We start from the raw sequence: 20,575 nt of genomic DNA on the forward strand, positions 1-20,575 counted from the left end.
CAGCTAAGCTAAGAGGCTCAATTATGATGTCAACTTCTCATGACACACATGGACAGATAAACAGACAGACTGAGACAGGAAGTTAATTCTGTGCTTGTTAATCTAAAGGTTAGTGCTAGCTTGTCAACTATTCTCCTAAATATCGATTTGTAAGCTAGTATATAGATGGCCACGGTGACCAGTCTGATCGCCAGGACACTGAACTCTGGATAGAGCAGTCCGGGTTTGAACCCAGGCTGGGGTGATTGCGTTGCGTTCTTATAGGCATTACAGACACTTAACACTCACAATACCTCAACCTCTCCTTCCAGGAATTTAAATGAGTACCAAATATAATGAACTGTTATGGCTGCAACCTGACAGAAATACTGGGAGTAACAATCAATACGATGGACTAGCATCTCATTCAGGGTGGCCCAGTGGGGAGGGGGGCAGGGGGGGTAAGGGGTAGAAGCAGTATTCTTAGCTACTCCATGCTACAGAAACTGGAGCCGAGTACCTGGTTTTAATATGATATCTTATTTTGTGTGCAAGTTTGCTTAACACCAGTAAACTTAAAAACATGAGTAGCCTTCTCTACAAGAGGCAATGAAACAGCATCGCAATAAAGCTGTTGTTGGTAAATTCCAATTACAGGAAAGGTATCTGGTACTATCTCTGTGTGGCATTAAAGGCTTTATCATTCATTGTATGATCACTAACTTTATTTTTTTCTACCATCAAAGGTAAATATCACAAGATCACAATGACATCAAGCTGGAATAAGTATCAAAACCATGATATGGATGATAGAAAATGGTGTTCTAAAATCACAGGTTAGAGTCCTGTTTAATGAACATTCCTATATTTGTTAGGAAGCCACAATAACATAAGGCAACCTTGATTTGCACCTGGAAGACCTGACAAAACATTTTATCAGTTAAAAAGCTTTACAATGAGGTTGACATTGGATTGAGCTTTCTCAATCATCCATCCTCTTATCAAAGGAACAAATTCACAAGGTTGGACCTGCCCTACTAAATCTCCTTTTTATGGTAACTTTTTATATTCAATGTGTTATTGAATAGAAACAACATCCAATGGTCTCCACTAGTTCTATTTTAATATATCCAGGGAGATTCTCATTGTAAAATAGGTTAACCTCCACCCCTTCCTTCTGCCTCTCTCGTAAGTCTCTCTCTTTTTAATTAGTAATCTCCCCAACCTCATCAAAAGGTATTGATAAGAACTACTCCTCCAGGTTGATTCAGACATTTGTTTGATACCCCTGGTGACACTTTTTTAAAAACAATTTTTTTAAGGTAAACTAGTGAGCAGCACTCTGCGGACTGCAGTTGCAAAACTTGTTTATCTTCCGACGCTTTTCATCTAACTACCGTAGACTTCTTCAGGGAGTTTTACAAACATACATTTAACGTCTGTATTTAAGCCATACAGGTGGCTATTTCGATGGCCACAAACCACAAAGGTTTGGCTAGATTTACGAAAGGGAACAGACAAAGCTGTGAAATATTTACGCAAGGCTTGAAAGAGTTTTGGGGGCCACAGTTTATCAAGGAGGAATTAATGAGGTATGCTAGAAACATTTCTTCGTTCAAGTCTTTCTCTGAGACTAGGGATAGGTTTTGAAGGCGGCTACGAATTAGACGATATCCATTAGGATTTTTGCTACCACTGTTTTGCGAAATACGATACATCGACAGAAAGAAGTTGCTTTTTCAGAAATCTAAAAATAGATCCAGGTCACGAAAGACTATTGTCTTTAAGGCTACCTTTAACTGCAGTCACACGTGCATCAAGAATATAATCAACCAGATAATGCCAGATTTAGAGTGAACCATGTGTTACAAGAAAACGGTAACATTAGCTAATCTTTGTAAGTAAGCTAATTTTTGGGGGGCGACAGATTTAGATAAAACCATGGCCCCCAAAACTCTTTCACACCTTGCGTAAATATTTTGCAGCTTCGCCTCTTCCCTTTCATAAATCTGACCAAACCTTTGTGGTTTGTGGCCATCGAAATAGCTGCCAGTATGGCTTAAATACAGGCATTTAATGTATGTTAATGTAAAACTCCCTGAAAAAGTCTACAATAGTTAGACGAAACGCGTTGGAGAATAAACAAGTTTTACAACTGCAGTCCGCAGAGTGCTGCTCACTGGTTTACCTTTTAAAAAAATTGTATTAAAACAAATTGCATCATTTCTATCTCTCAGCTGGTAGTTTACATTTACAGTCTAGTTACAAAAGGTTCTTCCTCATTGCAGGATCTTGTGCCCATGCATTCTACTGTCTGTTCTGTATGCTTGTGGTCCTTTGTTACGATGAACTCATCCTGTAATAAATAAATGTTGAAGTCCGACTGTGACAGTATTCCAAACTTGTGGTGGATCATGACAGACCATCAGCAAGAACTGCTGTAAGTATTGCCACATTAAAATTCCTCTGTTGTGGTCCTCAGTTGAGTGTTGAAGGCTACCTAGTTTTCTAGCAAGATGCTTTGGTTTATAAATTGAATGCATTCTGCAATTAATTTAAAAAAGTTTTCACAGTTTACTCAACCAATCAGAATACAAAGGAAAATCAATGCAACTTGGTCAGGTGATTTTGTTTCAGTGCGTTGTTCCAGTTTCACTTTTGTTTGTTTGTTTTTTTTTACTTTGCTGAAAACACTGTGATTGAAACAGTTTTTACTTGAATGAAAAGCTATGCTTATATCCCCCTCTCAGTAATCAGGACCTTTCTCTGTTTAATGATTTTAATCTATCAGTATCTTAGTTTAAAGAATTCAGTCTAAAGTTACTACAAAAAATGAGTCTAGACTCTTCAAGAGCGTTTACTCAGGCTTCGTTCTACACTATCAAATCGTAATTTACAAGTAAGTTTTTTGAACACAATAAGAACAATATAAAAGAATCAGGATATTTAAGACAATAGTTAACTGTTGCACTTGGACAGCTTATAGATATTCACTATTCAAGTTGCTTCATTGAGTATGATCTTTATCCAATGTTATGCGCTGTTTGCCTCATCTTCAAAGTTCTTTTTGCGACAATTCTTGATTTTTTCAACATCTGAGGTGTTCGTCTTTGTACATGGCTCATTTGTTATCTTGTGAGAACAAGAACTTTGCTTAAATGGCAGGCTCTCAAGCAATATTAATAATCACGGTTTTCACTGCCATCTTGCCAGGCAGGTATAGCGGTCGGAAATTACAGTGTTTGTATGGGAATCCAATGGCAAATAACTCTTTTTATGAATCACAAATTTACCATACTAAGTAGCAGATTTTTTCACCACATTTGAAGGACCTAGCTGGGTTAGAAGACGCTCACTCAGTTAAATTTTAATTTCCCATACATTTGTCAATAATTTTTTCCCCGCGAACTACATCTACCCAGCCAAATTTACGGACAAATGTATGGAAAATTAGAAAAACTAACAGAGCATCTTCTAGCCAAGCTACATCCTTCAAACTTGGTGAATACAATCTTGTAAATTCAATTTTCAAAAAAGTTTATTTGTCATCAGATTTGTCACCTCTTTGTATTGGAGATGAACATAGTTTTAAGGTGTGATTCGTTCCAAAACTATTTTTGCAAAACACAACATTCTGTATATTACATTGTTCACGAAGAGCGAGCACACAATAAAGCGATCTGTCACATTCTCATTCCCAGTTTCCATGCTCTATGCTAGGAACGCCTGTAGACCATGACCCTCCTCATCCCCTCCCCCCAACCCTCCTTTTGGCAACCAAGACAGAACAGCTTGCATTTTGTGACTTGGGCTTTCCTAAGGGAGCCCGAGTGCTAGTAATAACTCCAGAACAATTACTTATGTTACTTTAATCACATGATTACAATACAGGAAAGCTTTCAACCTGTACAGATGACTTAATTAGGTCATTCACAGGGAAGGTGAAAAAACAATAATCAGTAATTATTATGCTCAACAGTGTCCATAATTTGTCACAGTCAACATGCAAAATCTGTCCTCCTTTGTCTCATAAACAGCCGGCCACCATATATCTACATTCACTTTGTGAAACTAAAATGTGCTTTGTTCTCTTGTTGCAGGTATACATTGTGTCTCCCCCTAGGAGTCAGGAGTCTTTGGGTACAAAATCTTCCGTCACTCATGGAAAATTGTGAGGAACTATACACAGCTGGCTTGGTTATACATGCATGGAAAGGCAAGATGATTGAAATGGCGTGGGACCACAGTCAGGACATCTCTAGAGCTTGGAAATCAAGAAAATGGTGAGGGTTAATTTGATATTAAAGGATAACTTTATTTTCAAACGAAAGTCTTTTCAATCATTGTACAATTGTTTATTAACCCATTGAGGCCAGTGCCAGCCGTAACCAGACATGACAAGCGTTAGCGTTTGTTCCACTTATGACATCATCACCTTTCACCAAAATTGGCATCGTCTACACTTAAGTTCTGCAGGGGGAAAAAAATATTTCCAGTAATACACAGATCAAAGTGATTGGCTCAATGGAGCTTGAAATATGCACAAAAATAGTCAGAAATTTCCATGGTAGGAATTGCTCGTCTCATTGATACTTTCTTGAGAATTTTTAAACTGCAAGCAAGCCCAGTAGAAGATCAATCACTGCAGCAAAAAGATAAGAAAAGGTGAAAAAGGAAAGGCGACAAAAAAAATTAAAAACCTCAAAAGCCTAAAGACATAGGTCACTTTCTCATCCAAAAATCTCGAAATTTTGATTTCTGCACATGCCCAAGCAAAAAATGCCATAAAATGTGATGCTAGTGGAAAGAAAGGTATGCTGTCATGTTGCAAAATTATGTCTTTTTGAGTAGATTGCAGCTAATTTGGCTCACATCTGAGCTGAAAATGTCCAAAATGTCCAAAAATATCATTTTTGGGAAAAATCTCTGGAGTTAATGGGTTAATTAATCATGTGACCAAATTTTTCCAAAGATTAGTCCTTTTGTGACAAATCAGGGAAATCCATCCAAAACAAGCTCAAAAACACCAGGAATTCTGGATTTTAGTTTTTTTTTGTTAATGAAGCATTGAAAAATATCTTCCACACAAAGTGGTCCATCAATGTCATCTCGTAGTTTACAAGAGCATTTACAGCAAATCAGAAGCTTTAAAAACTGTTATCTTTAAATTGAAAAGGCTCTCGTTTTCAATTACCTATCAGTATGTGCCTAACATTTATGCCTGTTTCCATTGTTTGCTGGAAAATAAGGACTGGACTCTGGACTTGACCATTGACTAATTTTTATTCAATTGTTTTAATAAGTAACAAAGTTACTAATTAGCTTAAGGTGCCTGGCAACAGATTCCAGTTCTTTCCATCATTTATTCTTTGAAAGATCAATACTGCCACTCTTTATCAAGTACTGTTACAATATTTTGTATCACACAAAGCACATTATCATTGGTGAGTAACAGTTATGGTCATCTTCTCAGCCTAAAACACCCTTAGTTTTAGCTTTAACTCTTTATACCTCTAAAACAAACTTGGTGGCCCCCATTTTTCATTAGCAAATTGTGATACACACATTTAACTTTTTGCAAAGTTTAAAGTGCCACTGAAACGAAATTTTCGTATGTGAGATTTTTGCTTAGTAATAAAGTTTCAACCTTACTTGGAACACTGCGGACTTTTTCTTCGCATATGGTAAGCGAAAACTGCTTTTTCAGCCGTTCGAAGTTGGCTGGTTAAGCCCAAAATTGGCGGCCATCTTGGCGCGGCCAAAACAGCCTAGTGACGTCACTGGTTGTATTACTCTCATGCCGCGCTGAAAATTTAGAGTGATTATGGGAGAAGAGAATACTGTTGGAAGCCCCCCCCAAAAAACATCTTAAGGACATCTCAGAGCTGTAAAGCAGATAATAACAGTAGCCTTAGACCAGAAGAGGTGGAGAGTCGATCCTGGGACTTTTCAGTCTATTTAATTGGATATTTGCAGGATATTTTATGTAAGCAAGCAAACGAGTGGAAGTTCTTAGATCGCAAAATGATCGGGACTCTTGGTGAAATGGCCACCACTCAATTAAACAATACCTACACTCATAAAGTAAAAAAGACATGAAAACAAGAGAAAGCGGCTTTTGAAATTATTATCCGGACTGCTGCTGCACGAATCGCAGCAACAACGCTTCGAGTTTCGAGTCGCTTCGCTTCGAGGAAACCGAACGCTTTGTGAGTTTCACCGCGGACGAGATTGTGCAACAGTGACCTTTAGTCCAGTTGTATCTGTTACATCCTACAGGTTATCCAATCAGCAACAATTTAAGAAACCCTCTTCTTTTATGCGAGGGAGCGAATTTAAACTATAAAGGTAAACTAAGCTGCCATGACCCTACAGGTATGTTTTCAGGAAACGAGAGAAAGCGTGACAATGCCGACGGCGAAAGGTGATATATGCAAATTGGTTCAAATTCTGTTTAATAAACCTTCGAAAGGAGTGTAAACTAGTGATGTTTTAACGAATTGCTTTGAATTTGGATACCATTAAATGAAGATCATAGACATAAGTATGTGCTAAAGAACTCAAAGTAATCCATCGACCGTGAAATATTGCAATTGGGAGATACGTGTAAAAGAGAAGCGAAATTCCCGCTTTGTTTACACTGATACGTATGCGGCGATAAAGCAAACCCTGCTGCGGATCACAATTTTCAAAGATACATTTTGTCTACCACAAGAACTCTCACTTATTAGTATCATAAAAAGATGCCCTCTGTGTGCAAAGAAGTACTCGACTCAAAGCTTGTGGATCGTTAATAACTTCGTGATTGTGCGGATGGCTGAAGCGCTTACGGCTTTAACTGCAGTAAAGTTGCCGAGGATATATTCGAACCTTGTGTAATAGACCTTAGATAAACGTGAGAATCCAAATTTCAGAACCAGGCTGAAAATAGACGACGAAATATCGTGTTTAGGCTTTAGGACGTGATATAAAAGTTGCCAGACTCGTCTTCGAAATCTCCAATCGAGTAATCAAGATGTTCGAAAAAGTAACTGAGCTGTTCTAATCTGTAGCATTTATTTTGGTGAATCTACACTCTTTGGCGCCCTCCAACGTTCATGATATGTATTTCCTGTCAAGACTGGACAGAAATTACAAGGTAGAAAACTAGCAGGTATCGACAATATGAAAAATAGACTTGAATAAATCAAGTGAAAACAAGAGAGAATCTATAGCGCTTCCTGCGTGAATACAACCAGTGACGTCACAAGGTCCTTAAATTCGGTTCCAGAGCCCGGACACAGTTTTGCTCCAAAAAGTCGATTTCAGCAGCTGAAAAAAGCACTTTCCGTTAGGATTTGACAGAAATAAAGTTCACCATTATTTTAAGCACGTTTGAAACTACAAATTGGGCTAATAAAAGAGAGTACGAAAATTTCGTTTCAGTGGCACTTTAAACAAATTCTGTGGAGGCCGAGGGGGTTTTAAGCCATCTCAAATTTTCAAATATTTCCATGCAAACCATGGCGTCAACAAAAATAGACGTAATGCTCATTAAGTATTTTTGGCCTTTCCTAATACTTTACTTGAGAATCTGGATTTAATCAGAATAATGAGAGATTAACTATTACCTAGTTACCTGGTGAGACTTGGCAAACTATTTACCAGATGCTGGTGACCCAATTTTAACACCAAATTTGTTCTTAGATACACAAAATTTTTCTTGTTTTACATATTTGATAATCAGTTATGGTGTCTGGCATTCTAAATCCCTTTTTGAGAATATTTGTTGCAGTCTCCAGTGAGAGAAGTGGCCTGGTCTGAGTTCCATGCCTTCCATGTGTGGTCAGAACAGTATAATTTCTCCCAGCTGCTGAATTCTGATTGGTTAATTCAAATTTCAGAGGCAACTGAGCCATATGCAAGGTTATGCGAGTTGTTTACCCAGGCGTAGTCAATCGATAAACCAGTCATTGATATTAATCGATAACAATCAATATCAATCAAGGACTGATATTGATTGCTTATAGTAATATTATTGATGAAAATCAATGAGGAAAAAAAGTTGTGAGTTATCGATTTCCGATAGTAACTGACAACGATTGATTCTTCGATTGTTATCGATTATTAGCGATTGTTCTCGGAAATCATTTTTGTTCTTTTACAATTTACTCTGATAAAATGTTTGACAAAATTGTCTATAATAGTTTTACTGAGTCAGTTTATCATAGCCTGCGTATCTTTTACAATCATTGACAAAATAACAAGAACAGAAACAACTGGCAGAAACATTTTGGGCTTTACATCTTTCTTTACTAGTTTACGACATCAGAAGAAGGTCAGCCCAGTCAGTAGCAGCGTAAAACCCTCCAGACTCATTGTAGAGTCGGCATTAAGATGAAGCAAAGTAAACAATAGAGTCAGTTTTCTTGTGATTTCAATTGCGTGTATTTGGAAACAAATGTAAGAATAGATCTCAGAGTTATTAGGGCAAAAGGAAAATAAAATCTAGCAGGATGCTAAAGATCATAGGTGTACGGGCCGGGGCCCCCAGTTTCAGAAAGTTTTTAAATTTTTTGGGCCAAGCGCTGATGATTCGGGCAAAAGTACACAGGAAATATTCTAAAAGGTAGTCAAGGCCAGACTTGTAGGCTACTTTCTCTGACATTTGCCTTGTAAAAATGGAGTTAAGGTCAAATGATATAAGGATCCAGGTATTCTGTTTGGAAAAGCCATGTATCGTTTTAATGCGTATCGTGGAAATCCATGAGATGGATATTATTTTCATCAACAAAACAATGTCCAAAGAATCAAAGCAAAGGAAGACCAAGACTTTTTGTGGTGGCTCTGAAAAGAGCAGTTTGGAATGGCTCCAATAAGAGCCGTTGTAAAACTTGTTTTGAACTTTTCGTATGTGAGGAACAATTAACTGTTTCTTTTATAAGGTTCTGATTTTACTAGGCTGTCGATCGAGGTCATAGAGTATGCAAGGTTTCAAAAGAACTATCTTTGGAATGATAACAGTTTCATTAGACGGGAGAATTGTGAACGTTTTTGTGTTTACTGCGATTTGAGTGCTTTGAACAACACTCATGCTTTCGGGCAAAGTGTAATATTTTTCAGGTAATAAGGTCACCCCCACCCCCCACCCCCCCCCAACTCCAAAGGTGCCCGTATGCCCATGCTAAAAGTAGAAGTGATGGATTACTGAGCTGCAAACTGTTGTCATGCAACCACCTCAAGAGTTAATGAACTTGATTATTTTTTTGTCACACAATACACATGACATGTCATGCTATACATGTCTCCATGCTTCTAAAGGAATGTTCTCCCACTCAGATAAATTTTAACACTGAAACTTTTGATATATTGACAATTCACCTGTAGAGTGCAAAAAATCAGTTCACTTAAGTGTACAAATTATAAAAGTGAAGGCCTTTCAATAGCCTCTCTCACGCGCCTCTCTCACGCGCCTCTCTCACGCGCCTCTCTCACGCGCCTCTCTCACGCAGGTGAGATTTGAATTTTTGAATTGTCTTCTGAAAAGTATTTTTTGAAGAGTTTGTTCTGAGGCTCTTCTTTGAATTAAAGCTTTTTTCACCCCTGGTGGGTGGCAAAAAGTGAAGTGCATTTATTGAATGGTTTGAAGTGGGTGTACTCATCAAGAAATGATTTTTTTCTGAACCTTTTGCCTTAATAGCCTTAAGAAAACTCGCCTGTTTCAGAAATTTCAGCCGTATTTTTTATTATGATTAAAATGGCATGTTTACTTGTTTATCATCTTTTTCTCCTTTTTTTGTCAATGCTCATGTCTGTCTCGTGGATTTGTAGGAAGTGTTTTCTGAATTTTCTCGAAAGATGAACCATACACTTAGAGTGCTTTGTCAAAATTAATTGCCGTGAGCATACAATCACGTAGTGTATTGCGTGACATACGTTTATTGTTAACTTTTAAGTTAATATTTAACTTTGTTAAGTAATTAAATAACAATTAGTAGATGGTCCACTCCAGAGTCCAGTTTGTTTTTTCCAGCTGACCGGTTTCCACACCATCGCTTGCGATCGCCAAAAGTTCTTCATTTTGGTCGTTCTAAACTTGAAAGAGTTAAGAGGGCTTTGCCCCACCTACCTTCGACACCGTCTAATCTGCATTTTGGTTTTGCACGTGGAGTCAAAAGCTTTAGAACATTTGCGCGTTCTATGCAAATTTAAGTCCACTGTAAGCATGAAAACTATTTAATTGAAACATTTTTCCGACTTGAACGTTGTCGTTCGTTTTTCATCGACTCGAAGTGAATTAAAACCATTACAAAGTACAAATTAGTTTGTATTACTTTTGCTTAATTGTTTTGCTAGCTTCGCGTGTTTATAACAAATGAGGAAACGTTCAGTACTCTGTTGGGTTTAGAATAATACTAGATAAGTGTCTGGCGTAATTTTTTATTCTCTTCTGGGTATGCGTACTTCCATCAAATGTTCTTGCGATTGTTTATTTTATGTGGAAACCGGCCGTTTAATAAGCAGCGTTTCAGGGAAACCCTGTAAACTTAAAACTTTTAGCATGTTTTGCATAGGTCCATCGCACTGTAATTGGAGACAGCTCCTCGCATTTCGAAGTTAGCGCGGCCAAAAAGCGGCGAACTTACTACAAACATGTCAACATTTAATTTTTATTTTTGTTGAGACGTGTATTTATTGATTTATCTCTTTATTTTCTTACAGATTGCTGAATAATTTCTCCTGTCGCTGTTTCAAGTTGCAATCAAGCACGAACCAAGCAGGGCCATTTACAAGTTCCAGTGCTGAGGTAGAGGAAACTAATTTAATTACACACGATCGCGGCTCGAACATTAACTTTCGGAGAGTCGAGTTTAAGCAAGACAAAAAAACCTTTCCATTCGAAGATGTTAAATAAATAAGTAGCAAGATCCATTTTCTTTCGTGATAATAACATATCAATTTTTTTTCGTAAAAGTTGTTTCCTTGTTAACATCGGTTTGACCGAGTTTAATTTTCCCGCCAAAAGACTTAGAAAAATACGGGCGCTTAAAATACGCATGCGCCGTTTTTTTTTTCCTTTTCTTGCTGTAACATCTGTTTAAAATTTTTATTTTTCCCACCAAAAAACTTAGAAAAAATACGGGCGCCCAAAATACACATGCGCCACTTTTTTTTTTTTTCCTTCCGATGTAATTTATTTAGTCAGTCTTAAAAGTACTTAATAATATTGTCAATAAAATTGAATTTACTTTGTTGGTTCTCTCTTCTTGTTTGTAATTAAGATAAAGTCAATAAACAACAAGTTTTATAATTGTAAAGCTTTCATTGTCTTTATTATCTCTCAATATAAAATTAAATCAATGAACAACAAGTGTTTTGTCTTTCAATTACTTTTATTCACCTTAAATGTTCTTTAATTAGTTAATTTAAATACGATTATTTCAATTAAAAAGGTGTCAAGAAAAAATGTTCCCTCTATATACTAAGACTTTTGGCGGGAAAATTTGGAAAAATTTGCACAGCGTTTCGCCTGACAACTTTTTGGGCAAAAAATTCAAAATGGCTCCCCTTGAAATTTCCCGCCAAAAAATCGTTTGAACATCACCTCGTGCAAAAAAATTGAAAGTAAAACGCCAATTTTTCTTCCTTGTTAAAAAAAAAAACGAAAAAGGTATTTTGACCTTGCTGCTTGTGGAAAATTTTTAACCGAATTAATCTCTCCGAAATATTTAAGTTTTTTCAACCTCTTGCACGAGATGATGTTTGGGATAAAAATCTTTACCTACGATGCTCGTTTGTAACACAGGACAAATCAAACCAAAAACGACAAGAAATTTAGCCGTCTAACCAATCTGTAACAACAGTTATGAAGTTTTGGAATAATACAGACAATTTCAACTGTTGTTTTGCTATGAACATCAAGAAATGTACCCGTCCTAAACAATCTGTAACAACAGTTATGAAGTTTTAGAATACAAACAATTTCAACAGTTGCTTTAGCCCAAGAACTCTGAAATACGACATTTGCTTCTGATCTTACTCTTTGCTGATTTCAGCTTTTATTTTATTGTCAACTATAACTTCAACAATTCAGAAATCAGCTCAACGTAATTTATTGTCTTAATTTTTTTAAAAAATTCGTTTAAAAAGCAATGTCATGTGTTACAACGAGCGCGGCAGTAAAAGATCTTCATCCACTTACAAGTAATCTTTTCTAAAACCAGCTTATCATAAACCCCAAATGCCTGGTTAAACTAACTAAAGCGATTAAATTCTGCAAGTTTAATCCCACCATTACTAAACTCGAACATTTAATTCAAATAAATACAAAAAATAACAAAATAAAAGTTATACGGACCACAATAAAGTCAAAACAATTCCAAAAGCATACCTACGAAAACACGCATCAGAAACACTATGAAAGCAGTTGAAAATTGGGATTTCAACAAGTTTGTTCGTCACAAAACACGTTTTCTAATTGCATTATAATGTTGAAACAAATAAAACGGCTATCGTGAATGGAGTTTTTAAATCAGTTCAACCGTGAATTTATTGTTTTACTGACAGAATAGCAAAAGGAAAACCCAGCAAACTTTCCGAACCGCGGCGTACTAACTGGAAACAAAACTTCTTTAAAATGATAGAAAATCAATTTGACAATGTTAAGCACAAGAAAGCAAACAGAATGTAGAATTACATTGATAAACAGAACAATTGTGAAGCAGAATTAATCATTGCACGTTTTGTTGATACAGAATAGCAATGTGAAAATAAACAAGATTTCAAAAAGAATATTGCTTAGCCAAACGATATAAAAACAGTGCAAAGGGTTTTAAAATCAAGAAGATAACCTGGAAAAATTGTGAAGCCGAATAGATAACAAAGGAAAATAGACAGGATTTGCAGAACGATATAAAAACAAACCTATTTTAAATCAAATAATTTCTAAATTCCTTATACTGGCTATGTATGGTACAAGAAAGCAAACATAATTTACCTGTAAAATTTTGAAAATAAACAAGACAATTGTTAAGCCAAATTGTTCATTGCAGGTTTTTATTTTATTGCCAGTTTTGTTCACATAGAATGGAAAAGCGAAATCGAAAAAAAAAACTTTTTTTGCAAACGAAATGAAAACAGAATCGGATCGGAAAATAATTCCAAGTTCTTTATTCGGCTGTGTTTAGCAAAAGAAAGCAATCGTAATTGAAAATCATGAAGATAAACAAGACAATTGTGAAGCGGAGTTAGTCATCTCCAGGTTGCTACTTTAGACAATTTAAAAACCGAGCGAGTTTTGCTTAATTTTTTTTTGGCCTGAACGATTAGAAACCTGAAAATTTGGACATCAAAACAGACAATTGTAAAACGGATTGCAGGTTGCTTCTTCTTTCGAAAATCTAAAAAGTTATCGACACAGACAATATTTTGATGGTTTTTTTCTAAGTGTGATCCTGTGGTCCGTATAACTCGAAAACTGGAAATACTGATTTTATCTAGACCTCTTAGTCTTAATATTATCCGAGCCAGGCATTAAGGTTTTATAACAAGCACACAATACATGACAAGAGAACATAGGCATCTATAAAAATGAACATCTTTTGCCGCGTTGTAAAATCAAATTGTTTTTATCAATAAATGGTTGGAACCCCGGAGTAAAAGTAGTTCATAGTGTCCGAATCGTCTTGTTAAGGTCGGCAAATTTAAGAGCAGTTGTTGATCGCTGACGTTTGAAGTCAGGTCAAACGTTGTTTGGTAACTGTGTGCTACGTTTTGCTGTAGTATTTGTCAGCTGTTAAGTTTAACGCTAGCATGATGTTTGTAGTCAGTTGTTGACAGGTTCGATTCGTTCGTTGGTTTCGTTGAGGTCGCAGAGAAATCTTTTGTCAGTAACGTGACTGTAATTGTTCCAAGTGAGGTCAGTGGATTCTGTAATGCATTGAGTAGAGTACCAGTCAGTACCATTATTTGTTAGTAGATAGTGTTCAGCAAAGTCATTTCGTATCGTGCGTTAGTGTTCGGTTAGTCAGTCAGAGTTCCACCAGAAAAAAAAGGGAATACAATGGCCCGTTATGATTTGAAGAAATCCGTTCTTTATATAAAAAAAGCCCGTGTTCTCTTGACTTGTCAACTACAATTATAGTAACGTATTAAGCACCGACTGTTTTGCAGACATGACGAAAGGAAAATAATCTTGAAACAACAACGCTAAATAATCGAAAAACGTTCTTCCAAAAGTTAAATAATCGAATAAAATATACCAAAATGTTCATATTTGACGTGGACAATTTATAGAATTGAATCAAGACAATTTATAATTTGCTCCGACCGAGATCAACTACTGTAAATTGAAATTATCAACAATTGGAAAAAACATTCAGTGATGGCGATCAAGTTCGAAATAATGTCGGATTAAGGTCTGCAAAAGAATCGGCAAATGGTGGCTGAAGTTGAAACCTTGAAAAACTAAAGCACTTTGTTTCATTTCCAAGTCTCTATGGCATTTTTATCTCCGTTCCAGACAATTAGTGTATACGATACGATGATCCAAGAGTAATGTTCCTCTGAAAAATTAAAGTAATTTTGATCCAGTACAGACAGTCAGTTTCCGATATGATGAACCACGAGTGATGTTCCATTGACAAATTAAAGTATTTTCTTCCGTATCTCCGTCTCTTTTATCTGTTCCAGACAATCAGTGTGCGATTATTCCCTAACAAACTTAGACACTGTTCAGCCACCATTTTTACTGAATAATTTGACAACTGAAAAGTTCTTATCTTTGAAGAATTTCTCCCTTATACAGTGATTTGATTTTGTCCTTCTCCAGCTTCGCTGCTCTTTTTTCCTCCATGCCAAATAAGCGTTCTTGAGTTCCTAGAAACAGAAATGAAAAATTCAAGATTAGCAAACGCTGAAATTTTCAAAACAAGTGCATGTATAAGAGTTCAACGGGCCACCGTGTTACGTCTATTCATTGAACGGCTATACCAAACTACACTTCATAAATACTTTTCGAAGGCCAAAAGTTGACAGTTCAGTTGTGGAACAAAATCAAACATTCCAAAAGAAAGGAAACTGAACAAAGGAACTTTAAATTCGGCTAAGCAATTACGAACTGTTACCGGCCAAAAATAACGCTAGACCTCAATTTAGAAATCCAAATGGTTTTGAAGCAAGACACTGAATTATTCGTGTGTGTTTCCAAACCTAAAGAACTGATTTGGTTCAGGCGCGTTTGACCAGTGAACGGTCTGAAATTTCAGGTTAACTGTAACGGAGCATTTTTTGGACAGAGTATCCGGCATTACTGTTTCAAGATGAAACTACTCTAAAAGCGAACAGCGAGTGCACGTGTTCAGTCGCTTGGGTAACAGTTTGGTACTCGTGTGGCTTTCTCAACAAAAAAGGGAATGTTTTCCAAAACCAGTGCTTACCTTCGGTTGCAATAAAATGAGGACTTCTTTCCAAGTGTTAGGTCCTCCCACCTTCAAGCATCTTCTTCCTTCAGGAGTAAACTTGGCCCTCAGACGGACGACACGTCTTCACTCGTCAACGAACCAATCTGAAATGTGTAAAACTCTACAATTACTATGAATATGGATTAGATACTCAGGCCAATCGCTGACAGACGCGGAACAGATCCGGCACGGGAATTTGTTTGCACGCTCTTTCTGTCAGCGAATCATAAACTGCCAAAAAAGAAAGAAGTCGTGCGCTATAAGAGTTTTTAATTAGCATTGCACGTTGGTTTTGCCTCATGTTGTTACTGATAAATTAATTTATTCTTAAAAGTTTTCTTCCCTTATTTTTGCTCGGTTTGGGACCAATCAGTGAAAAAAATTCTCAAGAATTACCTTTTTACACGTAAGATTTACTCGTAAGCTGGGATCAAAACGAATTCTGAAAAATTAAAGCGAAAGTTAAACCGATCTGAAACTACCAGTGATGAAATTGTATAATTCTAAAAGTAAATTTCGCTTATGCAAACCAGTTGAATTAAGTAGTTTTTCAACGCGAAGCAAAGGTATGCAAAAGAGTAATTTAAATTCCGTAGAAGATACCGGTCAATAGAAAAGCGACCAAGAAAAATAGATTCCGAGTTCTCCAAACAGAAGTCGAACCTGTCACCCGTCTTTTTCGGGCGCGCTATTATTAAAGCTACACGAGACTTGCTATAACTATGTAAATAAGTACTCTTTCAAAGTTTCATTTCCCTGTTTTTTCTTCGCGTTCATTTGAACTCAATTCTTATCCCACCCCATGGCAACTCGTTCCCAGGGACTCTCTTCTTCCTGCCCCCCTGGAGCGAGAGAGGAGCAAGAGAAAGAGGGAGCCTGGGAGCGAGATTGACGGTAAGGGATATTTTTCTGATTAATTTTAGGGGGCAAGGGATATCTCTACCATTAAAGTAACTTTGACAGAAACGTTTAGGCAGCAATTAACAGTTATTGGACGACAAAGTAACGTGACTGGTCAGTGGCGAGCAGATCAATGAGGAATAAAGGAATAAAGTTTTGTGGTTGTTGTTGTTGTTGATTTGCCGAAGTCACTATGGCAAAGAATAGAGATCAGTGACGTCACCTATTGTCAGTCAATATGCCAACCAGAAAGAACAAAAGAGGATCAAGAGTTTGAACTGACTGATACTGGTGATTGTGATTTAAAAGAAAAACATCTTAACCAGCTTGTACCTATTGCAAAACAGAAAACAAAAAACCAAAGCGATAAAAAAATGCCGAGACCCGGGATTGTTCGGAACTCATGCGAGTTCTCCGGTTTTGAACCAGGGACCTTCAGATCTTCAGTCTGACGCTCTCCCAACTGAGCTATCTCGGCAATCGTGCGTGTGTTGAAAATAACAATACTAATCATAAAAGAAAACAGATACACGGATAATTTAACTGTTAACTTACGTCAATTTCAGAAAATTTGACAAGGTTTCTTTAAGAGTATTTCTACAATGGAAAAGAGAAAAGTTTTACTTAAGTAAAAAGTACCGCAACAACAGCAACAAAAATGTAAAATTTATTGACTGTAAAATAAGTTTTATAACGGTTGATTTAGAAAAAAAAACCTTTGCCGAGACCCGGGATTATTCAGAATTCGTGCGAGTTCTCCGGATTTGAACCAGGGACCTTCAGATCTTCAGTCTGACGCTCTCCCAACTGAGCTATCTCGGCAACTGATGCTCAATAGCGCAAAAAAATTGGCATGGATAAAATTAAAAGTCGAATAATTAACAATTTTGGATAAGTTGAGCAAAATGTCGTCATTTGTCAGTCGGACGAGCAGATTAATTATGGGCGAGGCAAATAATTGATCTGCGAAACACTGACAAATCACGATGTTTTGCGATAACCGAGTTTAATAATTGTTTTTTCATTCGATCACCAAGTTTGTTTTCATATTTAAACCACTCTCCGACAGCTCAAGGAAGCAATTCCTCCATTTTCACACGAGAGCGTGGTTACAATTACGCATTAGCAGAATTTTATTTGCACCAAAACGCATTTAGACGGGACTACGCATGAGCAGACAATTATTTGTAGCGTCACGTGGTGGGCTCTCGGCCAATGAAATACCGTAGACTGCCGTTTATACCTCCCCCACCGCTTATAAGCTCCCTCCGGGTCATAGGTTCATCTACCTGTAAACCAAATAATACTTCCGGATATAAGGCCCCTCTAGCTTTCCTTGTTTTGAATTCGTTTTATTATGATGTTTTTAAGCTTGATTACCAGTAAATGAAAAACATATTTTTATATAGGAGCTGGGCTGTGATCACGAGGCGTGTACGTTCGCCACAGAACTAGAGGGGTTCAGGAGGAGATCAAAACTGATTCAAACGGCCACTGCTACATGTTGTAAAATATCATCACGACACGTTACAAAAATACAAATTACTACAATACAGCTGCCGAGATAGCTCAGTTGGGAGAGCGTCAGACTGAAGATCTGAAGGTCCCTGGTTCAAATCCGGAGAACTCGCATGAGTTCCGAACAATCCCGGGTCTCGGCACATTTTTTTTCTAATTCAACCGTTATCAAACTTACTTTCCAGTCAATAAATTTCAAATTTTTGTTCCTGTTGTTGAAATACTTTTTACCTGTAAAACTATCCTCTTTCCATTGTACAAATACTCTCAAAGAAACCACATGAAATTTTCTGAAAGTGACGTAAATATGCAGTAACCTTGAACTGTTTTTGTATCTGTTTTCTTTAGTTGACGATTATTAGTGTGCTTGGTGTAATTTTCAGCTATTACATGGTTGCCGAGATAGCTCAGTTGGGAGAGCGTCAGACTGAAGTACAAGCTGGTTAAGAAGGTTTTTTTTTACAATCACACTCACCAGTATCAGCCAGTTCAAACTCTTGATCCTGTTTTGTTCTTTTTCTGCTAAGGCAAACACCAGTCGGGAAAATAACGCAACACACTGCGTGAGCGGGAAATTACCAAGGGTTGAAAGTTTACGAAACACTTATTATATCGGCTACAATCACAAGCCATATGATAAATGTAGTTATAGACCAGATAGCAGGATTAGTGATCTCAACCTCACGGTATACCCCACTTGAACTATTCTTTATTAAATCAGCTGGGAAAAACAGTGTTTGACAATGAAAGTCAAATTCAAGAACTAAGATCGAACTTGAAAAAATATTTACAACAAGCCGTCAAAACCCAAGAAATCCTTCAGTATTTGGTGAAAGAAGCAAAATCATTGAAAGAATACTATAATCAGATTCAAATCTTGACACACAGCTACAACTGTTTAAACGAATTGCGAAGGTTAGAATCAGGATGAAGTTGAAGTTTTATCAAAACAGGAGTTATCTAACAGTAAGAACTCGTGGAAGTAAAACTACTTAAAGAAGAGCAAGACCCTGGAGATAGGAAAGTTACTAGAAAAATCTTGTACCCCCCCCCCCTTCCCCCTGGGGGCAAATCCAATATAAAATGACGGGGTGCTCGCGGCACCTTTTAGGGGGGTTAAACACGCAGTTTTGGTCCCTCTTAGGGTGGTTAGTCAAAAGAGGTCCACAGCGGGGGCTTTTGCAGTTCCTTTTAGCGTATTGAGCCGAAACAAATAGGACAGGAGATAATGTGTTGTTTTGGAATTGGTTCTTCTCAGGGGTGAAAAACATTTCAAGCCACGCCCGCGGAACAGGATCTTGGTTCCTCTCAGGGGTTGTTTTCAAAATTTCCGACGAGTATCCCCGTCCTTTTTATATAGCAGTCTCCTCCGTGGTACCCCTGTGGTGCCTACGGTGTAAATATATTAGTCGCTGAAAACTTGGGTAGACAATACCTGTGAAATCTCATCATCCAAGAAAAGAGGATACTGCCGAGGAGATAGAAGAAATGTAAACCAAGAAGAGAGAAAGGTAGAGAAGAAACAGAACTGAAAAGAAGGAACAACTAAATTTTATGAGATTGCAAGAAATGAAGTAAGGGAAAGAAAGAAATCTGAAGAAAAAGAAAAAACAAGGGAAAAAGTGAACAGAAAAAGAAGCGAAGAGAAAGAGCAGAGAGGGAGAGAGAGTGGACAAAACAAGAGGAGACGAGCGTAAGAGAAAAGAAAGAATCTTAAGCGAGGTTGATGAGTGTACGATTTCTTTTAGTAACGTTTTAATGATCAATTTATTGTAAACCAGGCGCTACTCAACTAGGGGGTTTATAGTTGTTTGAAATGAAAATAAAGTCAATGATTCTTGTCCATGAGTATTACCCTTGGATGATGAGGTGGCCATTTTGGATTATGTTGTTTCCAATAATGTAGTTATAATTTATTTATTTAGTTCGGCACGGTAATGGCACGCCGTTTGAAACCATGCCGTGCTTAAGTCGTGTAGCACGACAGAGCTTGCCGCGCTACACGACAGAGTCGAACTCAATCAGTCTTAAATGGTTTCAAACGCCGTGCTACAGCCGTGCCAAAGTCGAACTCAAATAATGAATTTAGTTCGGCAAGACATTAGCACGGCGTTTGAAACGGGCCTTACCTTACTATCACTTATTTTCGCGGGACTTAATTTTCGCGATTTAACAAAATCCGCGAAATTAAAGTCCCGCGAAAAAAAGGTGCCGCGAAAATTCAAGAGGCGAAATTCAGTGACCTTTATAAAATCCTTAATTTAAGTTATCCGTCTGCTTTGAGTTTACATACGAGTAGGAGAGCTCAAATTTCAGTTCAACGCATGTCCTTATTCCTCATCATCTGACTCATCTTGCTGAACTAATTCCTGTAACACTTCCTCAGTACAGTCATCGGCATCTGGCTCCCTATAGTTCTCTGTGATCAGCTGCTTGAGCCTCTTCTTGATAGCCTCACTCTTTTCAGAAGCGTCGATCTCCGCAATCAATTTCACTGGAATTTCCAGACGCCCCTGCACAAGTGGCGATCTTCTTCAAGGAGCAGAAGACTGACAAAATTTTGTCGAAGTTGCAACTTTGAATGACACACTTTTTCCAGCCCCTGGACCTTACTGTGAATGTGGAGGCAAAGCGTTTTATGAAGGATATGTTTACAACTTGGTATTCCGCTGAAGTTCAGAAACAAATGGAGTCGGGAAACAGCACTGACGAGATTGAGGTCGATTTAAGGCCATCTG

General features: G+C 37.4%; 1 long non-coding RNA gene and 2 other non-coding genes across 4 annotated transcripts; 1 reads left to right on the top strand and 2 right to left on the bottom strand.

The window, feature by feature from the left end:
• LOC145463524 (uncharacterized) lies at positions 1-11,270 on the top strand. 2 transcript variants are annotated; one of them, XR_014041342.1, is made up of 5 exons: positions 1-108; positions 726-815; positions 2,268-2,419; positions 4,080-4,262; positions 10,681-11,270. It is a non-coding gene; the product is annotated as an uncharacterized LOC145463524 (long non-coding RNA). The 2 variants fall into 2 exon arrangements; XR_014041341.1 differs by lacking the exon at positions 10,681-11,270 and having other exon boundaries at positions 4,080-5,540.
• A 5,424-nt stretch (positions 11,271-16,694) lies between these two features.
• Trnaf-gaa (transfer RNA phenylalanine (anticodon GAA)) lies at positions 16,695-16,797 on the bottom strand. The gene has a single exon. It is a non-coding gene; the product is annotated as a tRNA-Phe (tRNA).
• A 268-nt stretch (positions 16,798-17,065) lies between these two features.
• Positions 17,066-17,141, bottom strand: Trnaf-gaa (transfer RNA phenylalanine (anticodon GAA)). Its single transcript has one exon. It is a non-coding gene; the product is annotated as a tRNA-Phe (tRNA).
• Between the last annotated feature and the right edge of the window lie 3,434 nt (positions 17,142-20,575).

Source organism: Orbicella franksi, chromosome 12 (genome assembly GCF_964199315.1).
Source record: "Orbicella franksi chromosome 12, jaOrbFran1.1, whole genome shotgun sequence".
Lineage (NCBI taxonomy): Eukaryota > Metazoa > Cnidaria > Anthozoa > Scleractinia > Merulinidae > Orbicella > Orbicella franksi.